Genomic DNA, 16,081 nt, shown 5'->3' with positions numbered 1-16,081 from the left:
TATATATATATATATATATATATATATATATATATATATATATATATATATATATATCTATATATATATATATATATTTGTGTATATATATATATATATATATATATATATATATATATATATATATATATATATATATATATATATATATATATATATATATATATATATATATATATATATATATATATATATATATATATATATATATATATATATATATATATATATATATATATATATATATATATATATATATATATATATATATATATATATATATATATATATATATATATATATATATATATATATATATATATATATATATATATATATATATATATATATCACACGTATGTTGGTCAGTGTGAAGTTTGCCAAAAGGTGGAAAAGACTCAACTGTTCACGACCATGTTTGTTTATTAAAGCGTGAGCGTGTGTGGATGTAAGAGTTGTAGAGCACACACACACACACACACACACACACACACACACACACACACACACACACACACACACACACACACACACACACACACACACACACACACACACACACACACACACACACACACACACACACACACTCTCGCTCGCTCATCTTACGTTCATTGCCTCGCCCTCCTTCTCTCCCACTGGGAATCCATATCACTTTGGAGCACTGTGGTGGCAGAAAGGAAGACCAGGGAAGGGAGGGGAGTTTTATTGTTTGCTACACCTGCCTGCCCGCACCTTCTCGGCCACGCCGGTGTTAGTCTGGTCACGCCGGCTCATCGCTCCTCTTTGTTATCTCAGCGCCGTGGGCTGTGGTTGTTGATTTATTTTTTATTCTAACGCTTTTGCTGGGTAATGTTATTCATGTTATTCATATATTTATAGCGTTCAACAACAAAGGCGTAATATTGCCAATTGACATGTGGTTGTGTCGTACGCCTTATCTTTCCGTATCGGCCTCTTCAAAAGAAAACAAATATTTACATATAATCGGCTGGCCGTTCTCTTTGTAGAAATAAATAATAATTTATGCTTAGAAATATCAGTTACTTTTATATAAATAAATCGAAACTGTATATAATTATAAAATAAATACTTTGGATCTTGATGCATCAGGAAAATAGTAATATCAGCAGACTGTTTCCTGAAGTTGTCTGCCCTGAGCCTGAAACCAACGTGCGCTGCTACACGCTGTAAACCCTCGCGGGGATGTTTAGTTTCTTGCTGACGCCGGTGAGCTCGAGAATGGATGCATCAGTAAGCTTTACCAACGGCGTGGTCTGCTTCCTCGTGCCTCGATAGTTCTGTGGCCGCCGCTCGTGTTGCTCTTGATGAGGGGCAAGGAGAGGTGGTGTTGGTGGTGGTGTTGGTGGTGGTGGTAGTGGAGGTGGAGCTCCTGGGTGGAAAACAGACAAGGTGGGAAGTGAAAGGGTAGGTTGTAGCTAGATGAAAGGCAGATATATGAAGACCACGCAAAAGGTTGATGAGGTAGTGACATGTAGATGATAATAAACAAACCTTAAAAAAACCCGGAAAAATAGGTAATCGTTTGTTATGTTTGTATAGTGAACTTTATAACACACGAGATATTCACATGACATATTGAACAGGTCAGCTGATATCAATCATGTGCTCAGTTTTCTTTGAATGGAGTCACCGGAAAGGTATGCCACCCGTACGTACACCTGCGATATGGATCATAAAAAGATATCTTGCAATAAAAAAAACAATGCTATAAAAGGGAGTTAGATATAAATAAAATATCTTATGTAGCACTCGCTTACCTTGTGTTTGTTTTCTTGTTTGTATGTTTGCTTGTTTGTTTGTTTGCCTTTTTGTGCGTGTGCTGTCGTTGGTGTCGCTGATTAGTCCGGCAGTAACTTCGCCGACACGTCGCCTCCTTTTCCCCATTACGACATTGCACTTGTATTTTCTGTTCGCGTGATTGCAACACTAACAATGGGATGATGCCAGAGTCGGTGGTGGTGGTGATGGTGGTGGTAGTGGTGGTGCTAGTGTTGATTTTCTTTTTTCAAGACCTAAAAAGTGGGTATGTTATGTCATTATATCTTTTATTTCTTAAGTTCATTTCGTTTTAAAAAGGAAATAATGCTTAACGAAGGAGAAAAAGAAAACTTGCAAATTCCTGTGTCAACATGAACGTCACGGCGGAGCGGGAACACGATCGCAACTTCAAAAGAGAAAATAATATAAAAGTTACCGACAGCAGTAATCGGATCACTCTCTCAGCTTGAAGTAGAATTTCCGACTCGAGATTAACACTTGAAACCTTTTGGTGGTGAAACATTCGTGTGACTGAAGGCAACCAACGCTCGCAGTCTCCCCTGTCAGGCAAATATTCCTTCCAAGGGAGGGTCGTGAACACTCACTAAATCATCTCTCAAAGCCAGAAAGACTTTGGCGGAAGAGCTTCACCAAGACTCGATCCTCTGCTGACACCCAATCTCCGCGCGTGAAGAAGACTGAACAAAGGGTGTCGCGGAAATCATGTCGATCCTTAGTTCAATGAGCGCGAAGTGTGGCAAGGCGTGTGATGGAGGCTGGTGAAGAGGGTGAACTTGATTGTGGTTTATTACTTCGTAATAGCTTTTCAATCAAGTTTCCGAAGAGATAGATATATAGATAGATGATAGATAGATAGACAGATAGGCAGAAAGAGAATAACGAATGGATAAAAGGGAATAGATAGATAGATAGATAGATAGATAGATAGAGAGAGAGATTTACATAGATTTACATAGAAAATCAGACCACACAGACCCCATGGTCCAGACTTGGTGGTCTGTCCTTAAACCTAAGTGATTTTACATTAATCAGAAGACTCCAAAACGTTGCATTTCTACTCTAGTTGATATTAAGTTGAAGGAAGTGACGGTCGAGCTTATTTTTGAAGGAGTCAATCGTGTTACACTGGACCACTGACGGTGGAAGCTTATTCCATTCTCGCACTACAACGTTGGTGAAGAAAAATTTGGTGCAGTCTGAATTTACTTGTCTACATCTGAGTTTTATGCCATTGTTCCTCGTGCGCAAAGTGTCATCGATCATAAACAATGTTGATCTGTCTACATTCGTGAAACCATTAAGTATTTTAAAACATTCGATCAGTTTTCCTCGGAGGCGACGTTTCTCAAGAGAGAACATGTTAAGGGTAGAAAGCCTTTCTTCGTAGGATTTGTTGCGCAAGGAAGGGATCATTTTCGTTGCCCGACGCTGAACACCTTCTAATTTAGCAATATCCTTTGCATGGTGGGGAGACCAAAACTGTACCGCATATTCCAAGTGGGGTCTGACTAAACTGTTGTAGAGCGGGAGTATTACATCTTTATTCTTGAATACAAAGTTTCTTTTAATGAAGCCCAACAGTCTGTTCGCTTTATTTGCTGCATCGATGCATTGCTGTGAGAATTTGAGGTTTGACGCGATTTTGACCCCAAGTCTTTGACGCATTGAACTCTTTTGAGTTTAACGCCGCGCATTTCGTATTCGAACTTCTTATTCCTCGTTCCAACTTGAAGGACCTGGCACTTGTCTATATCCGACCAAGCTGAAATTTTGTGCAAATCCTCTTGGAGGCTTTGCCTGTCTTCGTCAGTGAGAACCGAGTTACCAATCTTTGTGTCGTCTGCAAATTTACTAATGCGGTTATTGAGTCCAACATCCACGTCGTTGATGTAAATAATGAAGAGCACTGGGCCAAGGAGAGAAGCAGGGACGAGAGGGAGAGAGCAAGAGCGAAAATAAGACCCAGCCAATTTACTTTTCGCTTTAAATAGCCGGCTTGAAATTGGGCCGAAAAAACCCTTAGAGCGGCTCCACCTGGGGTTGAAAGGGCGCCGTTTTCTGAAGCAAAATATAATAATGGCGCGGTGAAGGGAACGACGCCAAGGGAAACAGGAGGTGAACGGAGAAGCAGCGAGGATAACGAGGGGAACGGAGAAAGGAGGAGGAGGAGAAAAAAATGCGCGTTCGTTACAGATGTTTGATTTTTTCCCATTGTTTTTGATTGTCTTTGACCTTGTTGTTCCTGTTCTTGTGTTTTGAAGTGATATAGGAGTTATTGATCCAGTTGTGAGTATGATGAAGCTATCCTTTACTGTGTTCGGGTGTTATATATATCGTGTGCGTTTGTTAGATGTTTTTTTCTCTCTTTTTTTATTTCCCTTGTTGTTTTTGCTGTTGTTGTTGTTGTTGTTGTTGTTGTTGTTGGAGTGATTGATCTAGCTGTGAGTATGGCGAGGCTGTTCATTATTGTCCTTCCGTGTTATAGTGCTGGCGGTGTATTTTATTTTATTTTTGTTATCGAAATGATTAATGGGTCTCCGTACCTAACGCCGGTGAGCCCTTTTTTTAGGGGGGAGGGGGGAGGAGGGGGCGGATGGTGGAAAATGTCAAGAGTCTTAGTGTGGAAATGTCCGCCAGAATGATAATGGTAAAAACGAGGCTGCCTGTGATGACGATACTACTACTACTACTACTACTACTACTACTACTAATAATAATAATAATAATAATAATAATAATACAGTAGTGAAAACCGTATTGAGTCATCTTGTTTGCAGTCTGTTAGTGGGCAATGATTTCTTCTCGTTGTCCTTCGCCTCACCTCTCCACATTGTTGCCCCTTTGAATATAAACTTAGACGATATATTACCCTCAGCGCGTAAAAAAAAAAAAACTTTAATATTGTTTTGGACAAATTACAAGTATACCGATTTTTTTCTGGTATGACGTTGTATTTGCATTTTCTGTCAATAAACTGTGTGTGTGTGTGTGTGTGTGTGTGTGTGTGTGTGTGTGTGTGTGTGTGTGTGTGTGTGTGTGTGCCAGGGGGAGAGGTGGTGGTATGTGACACTTTGAATGGGGTCGGTCAAGGGGCGTGTAGATGGAGCGTGTGGTAGCTAATGGATAAATGAATGATGCTGAAGGATGGATGGGATGGAGGAACAGGCTTGCGTTAGGTTAGGTAAGTTTGGTTTAGGTTAGATTAGGTTAGGAAAGGATTAGCAAGTGAAAGAGCATGCAGATGAGGCTGGGGGCGGGGTAACTGTGTGAGGCTGGGTAGTGGGGTGGATACAGCAGTAGAGGGAAGGGAAGAGGACCATTGCCGCAAAGACACGATGACTGCGGGCGGCACCGACAAACAAGGACATTGGCGCTGTTCTGAATGGAAGGTTTGTGTAGCGCTCTCGACGGATGATGGAGCGGTGCCGCGTAAAGGAAGGATACGAGGGAGAGAGGGAGAGGGAGGGAGGGAGGGAAGAAAAGAAGGTCAGGAAGGGAAAAGAGGAGTTATGTAAAAGAGAGAGGGGGAGAATAGGAAGAAAACATGTGAAATAATAGCGAAGAACTTAGATTGTCAGTGAAGGAGAGGAAAGAAAAGAAGTCAAGCAAAGAAGGAGAAAAGAAAATAGTGGGAATATTGGCGAAGAGAGGAATAATGGATTTTGAAGAGAAAGAGGAGTAAAGATGGCGGCGCTTAACATTGCAAGATAATTGAGTTAAACCAGAAAAAAAATCCTCAAAAATATTAATCCCCATAAGAGTCATTCCTTCATAATTTTGAGGAGTCAGCTTCACGATAAACTAACTGTATTTATTTTACTTTATTTTTCTGCATTTCTTTTAACGTTTACTCTTTCGCGGCACTGATTCAGGATTACGTTTGCCGCATGAGTGTGTTCGCAGGCGTTATATAGTTCCTCTCAGGCTCATCAGGGGAAGGCAGGAGGGGAGGCCGAAGCTACAAGGAATTATTACTTGGGGAACATGGTAACGTTAAAATACACACCGATAACTTGAGTAAAAAATAAAAAAAAATAAAAAAAAATAATAAAATAAAAAAAATCTGCTTTTCTTTCTCTATGTTTCCGTGTGATGATCCTGTCTTTTTTTTTTTTTACAGAGGAGGAGACAGTTCGGGGGCGTGAAAAAAAAGAAAACAATAATGAAATAAAAAAGGCCGCTACTTACTGCTCCTGAAAAGAGTACAGAGGAGTGGTATAGAAGAGTTTGATGATTATGTGTGTCTGTTCTTTTGTATGCTTCTGTCTGTGTAGCAAAAAACTGAAATTGTGAGTAAAGGGAAATAAAAGAAAATAATGCTGAGAAAGAAGGAGTAAAGGAGTAAGGTAAAAGAGAGACAATAAAAATAAAACACGGGGATAAGAACGAAGAACTGAGATTGTATGGGATTGTATTGTATGGGTCTACCTGTCTGTGTCTGCCTGTCTGCCCGTCTGCCTGCTTGCATACCTGTCCTTCTGTCTGTCGGTCCTGCATTTTTATTATTTCATTCCCTGCTACACAAACGAGGTCACTTCACTACCCGCACTAACACCACAAATTGCTTACCCGCCACCATCACCACCAAATACACTATACTGCGGTTTGTCACTCCCTGCCACCACCACCACCACCTCCTCCCTCCCCACCAGGTTCAGTTATCTTCCACTCAATTAAGACCGATCATGGCTGTGGCTCTTTCTATACTTGGCCTCTATTTATCACCGCCAGACCACTCCCGCAGACATGTGTGTGTGTGTGTGTGTGTGTGTGTGTGTGTGTGTGTGTGTGTGTGTGTGTGTGTGTGTGTGTGTGTGTGTGTGTGTTTGAGAGAGAAAGAGAGAGATATAAATATATATACATATAAAAAAAGACCACAGACCCCATGGTCCAGACTTAGTGGTCTGTCCCTTAAACCTAGAAGTGATTTTACATTAATCAGAAGACTCCAAACACGTTGCATTTCTACTCTAGTTGATATTAAGATTGGAAGGAAGTGACGGTCGAGCTTATTTTTGGAAGGAGTCAATCATTGTATTTACACTGGACCACTGATGATAGGTGGAACTTATTCCATTCTCTTTTCTAGCAACGTTGGTGAAGAAAAATTTGGTGCAGTCTGAATTTACTTGTCTACATCTGAGTTTTACGCCATTGTTCCTCGTGCGCAAAGTGTCATCGATCATAAACAATGTTGATCTGTCTACATTCGTGAAACCATTAAGTATTTTAAAACATTCGATCAAGTTTTTCCTCAGGCGACGTTTCTCAAGAGAGAACATGTTCAAGGTAGAAAGCCTTTCTTCGTAGGATTTGTTGCTTAAAGGAAGGATAATTTTTCGTTGCCCGACGCTGAACACCTTCTAATTGTAGCAATATCCTTTTGCATGGTGGGGAATAGACTTAAAACTGTACCGCATATTCCAAGTGGGGTCTGACTAAACTGTTGTAGAGGCAGGAGTATTACATCTTTATTCTTAAATAAAAGTTTATTTTAATGAAGCCCAACATTCTGTTCGCTTTATTGCTGCATCGATGCATTGCTGTGAGAATTTGAGGTTTGACGCTATTTTGACCCCCAAGTCCTTGACGCATTGAACGCTTTGAGTTTAACGCCGCGCATTTCGTAATCAAACTTCTTGTTCCTCGTTCAATTTGAAGGGACCTGGCACTTGTCTACGTTAAGGGCATCTCTCCCATCTATCCGACCAAGCTGAAATTTTGTTACCCAAATCCTCTTTGGAAACACCGTCTTCAAATCCAGTGAGAACCGAAGTTACCAATCTTGTGTGTCTGCAAATTTACTAAATATGCGGTTATTGAGTCCAACATATCCACGTCGTTGATGTACCACCACCATTGACCAACCAACCACCACCACCACCACCACCACCATCACCACCACCACCACACCACCACCACCACCACCACTGCCCACCACCACCACCACTATCACCACCACCACCACCATCACCTCACCACCACCACCAATCACCACCACCACCGTCTCACCACCACCACCACCACCACCATCACCACCATCCACACCCACTTCACACCGTCACCACCACCACCACTTACCCACCACCATCACCACCACCACCACCATACTTTATCACCACCACCACCACCACCACCACCCACCACCAGGACTTCACCACTTCCACCACCATTAGACACCACTGCTCACCATTTCACCACCACCACTCTCACCACCACCACCACCACTCCACACCACCACCACCACCACCACCACCATCCACCACCACTTCCATCCACCACTTCCGTCACCACCACCACCACCACTGATTTTACAGTCACCACCACCACCACCACGCTTCACGCACCACCACCACCACCATCACGTCAATGCCACCACCACCGGTCAACCACCACCACTCTCACACCACCACCACTGTCCACCACCACCACCACTTCCGTCACCAACCATTAATTTGTCCTCACCACACCACCACCACCATCTGAGTCACCACCAAAGTCCACGATCACCACCACCACCACTTCCGTCACCACCACCACCACCTATTAGTTTTCGTCACCAACCACCACCACTAAATTGGGCACGTAACTCACCACCACCACCACCGATGTTCCGTCACCATGTCACACCACCATTTACCATCGCAGGAACCACCACCACTTCCGTCACCACCACCACCATTATCCCAGGTCACCACCAAAACCACACCAAGTTGGGTCAGACCACCACCACTTAGATAGTCACCACCACCACCATCACCAAGAGAGAGAGAGAGACAGAGACCACCACCACCACCTGAATCACCACCACCACCACCAGATTCACCACCACCACCACCACTTCCGTCACCACCACCACCACCACTTACGTCACCACCACCAAACCACCGCTCACCACCACCACCACCACCACTCACCACCACCACCACCACCACCACACACCACCACACACCAACACCACCACCACCAAACACCACCACCACCACCACCAACAACCACCCCCACCACCACAACCCACCAACACCACCACTCCGTCACCACCACCACCACCACCACCACCACCACCACCACTCCGTCACCACCACCACCACCACCACCACCACCACCTCCACCACCACCACCACGTCCCCCACCATCACCCCCACCACCACAACCAACACCATCACCACCACCACCACCACCACCACCACTTCCGTCACCATCACCACCACCACCACCACTTCCGTCACCATCACCACCACCACCACCACCACCTCCATCACCATCACCACCACCACCACCACCACTTCCGTCACCACCACCACCACCACCACCACTTCCGTCACCATCACCACCACCACCACCACTTCCTTCACCACCACCACCACCACCACCACTTCCGTCACCACCACCACCACCACCACCACTTCCGTCACCACCACCACCACCACCACCACTTCCGTCACCATCACCACCACCACCACCACTTCAATCACCATCACCACCACCACCACCACCACCACCACTTCCGTCACCACCACCACCACCACCACCACTTCCGTCACCATCACCACCACCACCACCACTTCAATCACCATCACCACCACCACCACCACCACCTGTCAGCCACCACCACCACCAACACCACCACCACTTCAGTCACCACCACCACCACCACCACCACCACTTCAATCACCATCACCACCACCACCACCACCACCACCACTTCCGTCACCACCACCACCACCACCACCACTACCACTTCAATCACCACCACCACCACCACCACCACCACCACCATTTCCGTCACCACCACCACCACCACAACCACCAGTACCACAGACACCACTACTACTACTACCAGACCTACAACAATACCTCCATAGCATCCATTATCCTTCCATAAGACTCATCACCACGACCAAGATTTCTTTCTTGGTAACCGTTTTTGTTTTCCCTTTTTTATCCGTCTTTCCAAACTTAATAACTTCTTCAGAGACAGACGAGACAGTTATTAACCTCCAAGTCTGTCTTCCATTGCGTCTTTTATTTTCTCGCGAGAGCTCTTCCGCCCTCGTTCCAGGTCTTATTACAGACACTCCCAGAAACATTACCTTGCGGCGGTGCCCACGGGCGAGAGACCTGAACATGAAAAGAAGAGGCTGCTTGGTGCGGGACTGAAATATAGAGACAGAGAAATGGAAATAGAGAAATGTAGACACGTATTCGTATATATAAGTAAACAGATAAACAGATAGGTAAATACATAGATAGATAGATAGATAGATAAACAGAAAGATAGCTAGGCAGACAGATAAAGGTAAAGGTGAGTGCATTCGATATTGCTGCGCGTGGCTGCGCGTCTCATCTCCAAATCGTTGTCCCTTTGAGCCTGTGGTGGGTAAGAGCCAATTACCCCGGGACACGGCATAGTGTGAAATCCGGACTTGCCTCAGTTTGCCTTCCCCAAGTGTTCCCAGGTACCCATTTATCGACCAACCCGAGAGGGATCGTGAACAGCTGGGTGAGCTGCACGCCGACTGCCAAGGCCGGATTCGAACCCGGGCCTGCAGAGTCGTAGCCATGCACGCTGACCATATGATAAGTAGACAGACTGATAGATAGATAAATATATACAAGTAAATATATAGACAGGCTGACAAACTGATAGACAGACCAAACGAACGAATACCGTTTATGGTATATTTGCAAAAAAACATTAATAATGGAAGTGTTGGAAGTTCCCTCAATCTTTATTTTTCATTACGAAGCCGCACCTTGATTACACAATGTTGCTATTATTCCATACTTATATAATGGACATGGACACATTAGACTCAGTGCAGAGAATAATACAAAGGTATTCATGAGCTGAGAAATATGCCCCGCAGTGATGGGCTGAAACACATAAAGACTGTACCCTTCTGCCTCCTTTCCTTGCCTCGCTCCCTTCCTTCGATCCCTTCCTCCTCATCCTCCGTTCTTTCTCTCTCCCTCCTCCTCCTCCCTCCTTCCTTCCTGCCATGAATTTCCAGTGTTTAGAAAAGATAAAGGTGTAGAGTGTAGAGTGACTGAAGTAAATGAAGGGATTTAACAAAGTTGACTGCAATAAGGCTGTTAAAGTGAGTGCAGTATGGGGTTTGTAATAACGGGTAGGGTGGAATTATTTATCGCTGATTGACGCATGGAAAGCATCAAGTCACCTCATCCCCTGCAACTGACCTCTCTTCCGGCCTCTCGTTCTATTTTCATTTGTTCGGAGCAGCGTCTATCCGGCTTATTTTGTTGCTGCTTTCTGTTTCTTGCCCTTGAGCTGCCTTCCTTGCGGCAAAAAAAAGAAGAGAACAGCCATGACTTGACATACCTACCGGGTAGTGGATGAATGGATCAGACATATCGGTAGTCGAGTGGTGAGTGAACAGACGATCCAAACTTTCAAGGAGGCTGCATAAATTCGAAGCTGGGGAAGATATATGGTGATGGGCTTAGAGGAAGACGTGCCATGCGTACCCAGACCAGGCTTTTTGGCGTGTGTGTGTATGTGTGTGTGTGTGTGTGTGTGTGTGGGTGGGTGTTAAGAAGCAGCCACAAGTCACATCATGCAGTTAAAAAAAATAAGGCGAGTAAACTTAAGGAGATAATGATAATGGAGAAAAGAGGAGGAAAAGACGGAGAACTTAAGGGGGTAATAGTGAAGGAGGGAAGATGAGGAAAGACGGATAAAGAAGGAGGAAAGACGAAATGGTAACGTAAGAAGTTTGTGGAAGAGAGAAATGAAGAAAAAATTATAACAATCTAGCAGAGAGAGAGAGAGAGTAGGAGGTGGTTATGGGGAGGAAGAAGCAGGGAAATTGAAACACTACGTCAAACTATTGCTTTTTATATATCACACCATATTGATCTCTCTCTCTCTCTCTCTCTCTCTCTCTCTTTAATAACGGAGATGAAAATGCTGATGATGGTGATGTGAGTTGTGGCGGTGGTGGTGGTGGTGGTGGTGATGAGGTGGTGATGGGGGTAGGGGCGGTGGTCATAATGGTGGGGGTGGTGGTGGTGATGGGTGTCGGGGGGGTGATCATGGTGGTGGTGGGGCGGGGGGGTGGGGCGGTGATCATGGTGGTGGTGAGGAGGTGGTGATGGGGGGAGGGGCGGTGATCATAATGTTGGTGGTGGTGGTGGTGATGGGTGTAGGGGTGGTGATCATGGTGGTGGTGGTGATGGGGGGTAGGGGCGGTGATCATGGTGGTGGTGTTGGTGGTGATGGGGTGGGGCGGTGATCATAATGTTGGTGGTGGTGGTGGTGATGGGTGTAGGGGTGGTGATCATGGTGGTGGTGGTGGTGGGGGTGGGGCGGTGATCATGGTGGTGGTGTTGGTGGTGATGGGGTGGGGGCGGTGATCATAATGTTGGTGGTGGTGGTGGTGATGGGTGTAGGGGTGGTGATCATGGTGGTGGTGGTGATGGGGGGTAGGGGCGGTGATCATGGTGGTGGTGTGGCGGTGGTGATGGGGGTCGGGGCGGTGATCATAATGTTGGTGGTGGTGGTGGTGATGGGTGTAGGGGTGGTGATCATGGTGGTGGTGGTGATGGGGGGTAGGGGCGGTGATCATGGTGGTGGTGTTGGTGGTGATGGGGGTGGGGGCGGTGATCATAATGTTGGTGGTGGTGGTGGTGATGGGTGTAGGGGTGGTGATCATGGTGGTGGTGGTGATGGGGGGTAGGGGCGGTGATCATGGTGGTGGTGTTGGTGGTGATGGGGGTGGGGCGGTGATCTTAATGTTGGTGGTGGTGGTGGTGATGGGTGTAGGGGTGGTGATCATGGTGGTGGTGGTGATGGGGGTGGGGGCGGTGATCATGATGGTGGTGTTGGTGGTGATGTGGGGGGTCGCGGTGATCATAATGTTGGTGGTGGTGGTGGTGATGGGTGTAGGGGTGGTGATCATGGTGGTGGTGGTGATGGGGGGTAGGGGCGGTGATCATGGTGGTGGTGTTGGTGGTGATGGGGGTAGGGGCGGTGATCATAATGTTGGTGGTGGTGGTGGTGATGGGTGTAGGGGTGGTGATCATGGTGGTGGTGGTGATGGGGGGTAGGGGCGGTGATCATGGTGGTGGTGTTGGTGGTGATGGGGTGGGGCAGTGATCATAATGTTGGTGGTGGTGGTGGTGATGGGTGTGGGGTGGTGATCATGGTGGTGGTGGTGATGGGGGGTAGGGGCGGTGTTCTTGGTTGTGGTGTTGGTGGTGATGGGGGTAGGGGCGGTGATCATAATGTTGGTGGTGGTGGTGGTGATGGGTGTAGGGGTGGTGATCATGGTGGTGGTGGTGATGGGGGGTAGGGGCGGTGATCATGGTGGTGGTGTTGGTGGTGATGGGGGTGGGGGCGGTGATCATAATGTTGGTGGTGGTGGTGGTGATGGGTGTAGGGGTGGAGATCATGGTGGTGGTGGTGATGGGGGTAGGGGCGGTGATCATGGTGGTGGTGGTGATGGGGGTAGGGACGGTGATCATAATGGTGGTGGTGGTGGTGGTGATGGGTGTAGGGGTGGTGATCATGGTGGTGGTGGTGATGGGGGTAGGGGCGGTGATCATAATGTTGGTGGTGGTGGTGGTGATGGGTGTAGGGGTGGTGATCATGGTGGTGGTGGTGATGGGGGTAGGGACGGTGATCATGGTGGTGGTGTTGGTGGTGATGGGGTGGGGCGGTGTCACGGTGGCGGTGGTGGTGGTGGTGATGGTCAAGGAGGTTTAAGGGGTCGTGGTGATGGTGGTGGTGGTAGTGATGGTTCACTGTGCCCAAGACTATAATCAAGAATGGCGGTGTTGTTGAAAACTTTCCTGCAAAAAAATTATAGAGAAGTTCGGAAAATTGAAAATAAAGGGAAAATGAGCAGAGAGAGAGAGAGAGAGAGAGAGAGAGAGATTTACATAGATTTACATAGAAAATCAGACCACACAGACCCCTTGGTCCAGACTAGGTGGTCTGTCCTTAAACCTAAGTGATTTTACATTAATCAGATGGTTCCAAAACGTTGCTTTTCTACTCTAGTTAATATTAAGTTGAAGGAAGTGACGGTCGAGCTTGTTTTTAAAGGGGTCAATCGCGTTACACTGGACCACTGATGGTGGGAGCTTATTCCATTCTCGCACTACAATGTTGGTGAAGAAAAATTTGGTGCAGTCTGAATTTACTTGTCTACATTTGAGTTGTGTGCCATTGCTCTTCGTTCGCAAAGTGTCATCGATCATAAACAATTTTGTTCTGTCTACATTCGTGAAACCATTAAGTATTTTAAAACATTCGATCAGTTTTCCTCGGAGGCGACGTTTCTCAAGAGAGAACATGTTAAGGGTGGAAAGCCTTTCTTCGTAGGATTTGTTGCGCAAGGAAGGGATCATTTTTGTTGCTCGACGCTGAACACCTAGTTTAGCAATGTCCTTTGCATGGTGGGGAGACCAAAACTGTACCGCATATTCCAAGTGGGGTCTAACTAAACTATTGTAGAGCGGAAGTATTACATCTTTATTCTTGAATAAAAAGTTTCTTTTAATGAAGCCCAACATTCTGTTCGCTTTATTTGCTGCACGATGCATTGATGTGAGAATTTGAGGTTTGACGCGATTTTAATCCCCAGGTCCTTAACGCATTGAACGCTTGTGAGTTTAACGCCGAGTATTTCGTAATCGAACTTCTTATTTTTTGTTCCAACTTGAAGGACCTGGCACTTGTCTATGTTAAAGGGCATCTCCATTTATCCGACCAAGCTGAAATTTTGTGCAAATCCTCTTGGAGGCTTTGCCAGTCTTCGTCAGTGAGAACCGAGTTACCAATCTTTGTGTCGTCTGCAAATATACTAATGCGATTATTGAGTCCAACATCCACGTCGTTGATGTAAATAATGAAGAGCACTGGGACAAGAACCGAGCCCTGAGGGACGCCACTAGTGACCGGCGCCCACTCTGAGCTAAATCCGTCAATCACAACTCTTTGTTGTCTGTTGCTCAACCAATTCGCGATCCATTGGTTTACTTGACCGTCAATGCCTATTTGCTTTAATTTATAAAGTAATTTATGATGTGGGACTTTATCAAACGCTTTCTGGAAATCAAGATAGACTACGTCCACTGATTTGGTTACGTCATAAATTGAGAAGAGATCGTTATAAAAGGTCAGTAGGTGTGACAGGCAGGATCTTTTGTTACGGAAGCCATGTTGTGAATCCCCAATTAATGAGTGGCTTTCGAGGTAACTCACAATTTTGTCTAATTATGCTCTCGAGTAGCTTACCTAAAATTGAAGTTAGACTAATAGGTCGGTAGTTACCTGGTATTTTTTTGTCTCCTTTCTTAAAAAATCGGTGTCACGTTAGCCTTTTTCCAATCCGAAGGGACGATGCCTTGTCGCAAGGACATATTGAATACGGTAGTGAGGGAGGAGAGTATTTCGCTCTTTGTTTCTTTAAGCAGTATAGGATATACTTTGTTGGGTCCGGGACTTTTATTTGTTTTAAGTGAATGGAGAGCTTTAAGGACTTCATCGGTTGTTATTTCAAAATTAGGCAATGCATGCTCGAGATTTACAATAGTACTGGTGTTGGTGGTAGCGAGAGGAAGACTGTTAGTATTAAACACCGAGGAAAAGTAATTGTTTAAGAGGTTTGCAATGTGTTGGCTGTCAGTCACTAGTGCACCGTCGCTGTTTGTTAAAGGTCCAGTACTACTTTTGATCGCCTTTCTGTTGTTTATGTAACTGAAGAAAGATTTCGGACTATTTTTACAGTTGGCTGCAATATTTTCTTCATATCTACGCTTTGCCTGACCTACTAGTCTTTTTACTCGTCGCCTGGCATCATTATAAAGTCTAATGTTTTCGGGCGTGCTTTGTTCTTTCTTTAACCTGTAAAACAATTTTCTTTCATTGACTGATTGTTTAATTTCGCTATTAAACCACGGTGGGCTTTTATTAGTGTTAATTCGCTTCTCGCACAAGGGGACGAATGTGTTCTGCTGAGTGAGTAAGTGCATTTTAAAGCTTAGCCAGGCTTCATCTACGTTGCCGTCATCTGATAGTTGATTTCTACGAAGTTAGCTCTTTTGAAATTGGGGACCTTTACTTTATTTTCAGTCACTGATGATTGAGCTCTAATGTCGACGCGCACTAATTTATGATCGCAAGAACCGAGGTGTTCTCCTACCGTGACACTACTGAGTAGGTTATCTTGGGTCGTTATAACAAGGTCGAGTATATTATTTTGTCGAGTTGGCTCAGAAACCATTTGGCTTAGATAATTTTCTTCTAGAA

At 45.3% G+C, this 16,081-nt stretch overlaps 1 long non-coding RNA gene across 1 annotated transcript; it reads right to left on the bottom strand.

Moving 5' to 3' along the window:
- Positions 1-690: 690 nt before the first annotated feature.
- On the bottom strand, positions 691-2,651 carry LOC126992104 (uncharacterized). Its single transcript, XR_007746205.1, has 2 exons — positions 1,782-2,651; positions 691-1,393 (listed from the first exon to the last, which is right to left on the bottom strand). It is a non-coding gene; the product is annotated as an uncharacterized LOC126992104 (long non-coding RNA).
- Positions 2,652-16,081: the final 13,430 nt, after the last annotated feature.

Source organism: Eriocheir sinensis, unplaced genomic scaffold (assembly GCF_024679095.1).
Source record: "Eriocheir sinensis breed Jianghai 21 unplaced genomic scaffold, ASM2467909v1 Scaffold4, whole genome shotgun sequence".
NCBI lineage: Eukaryota > Metazoa > Arthropoda > Malacostraca > Decapoda > Varunidae > Eriocheir > Eriocheir sinensis.
The sequence above is the reverse complement of the archived record's forward strand: the minus strand, read 5'-3'. Positions and strand labels throughout refer to the sequence as shown.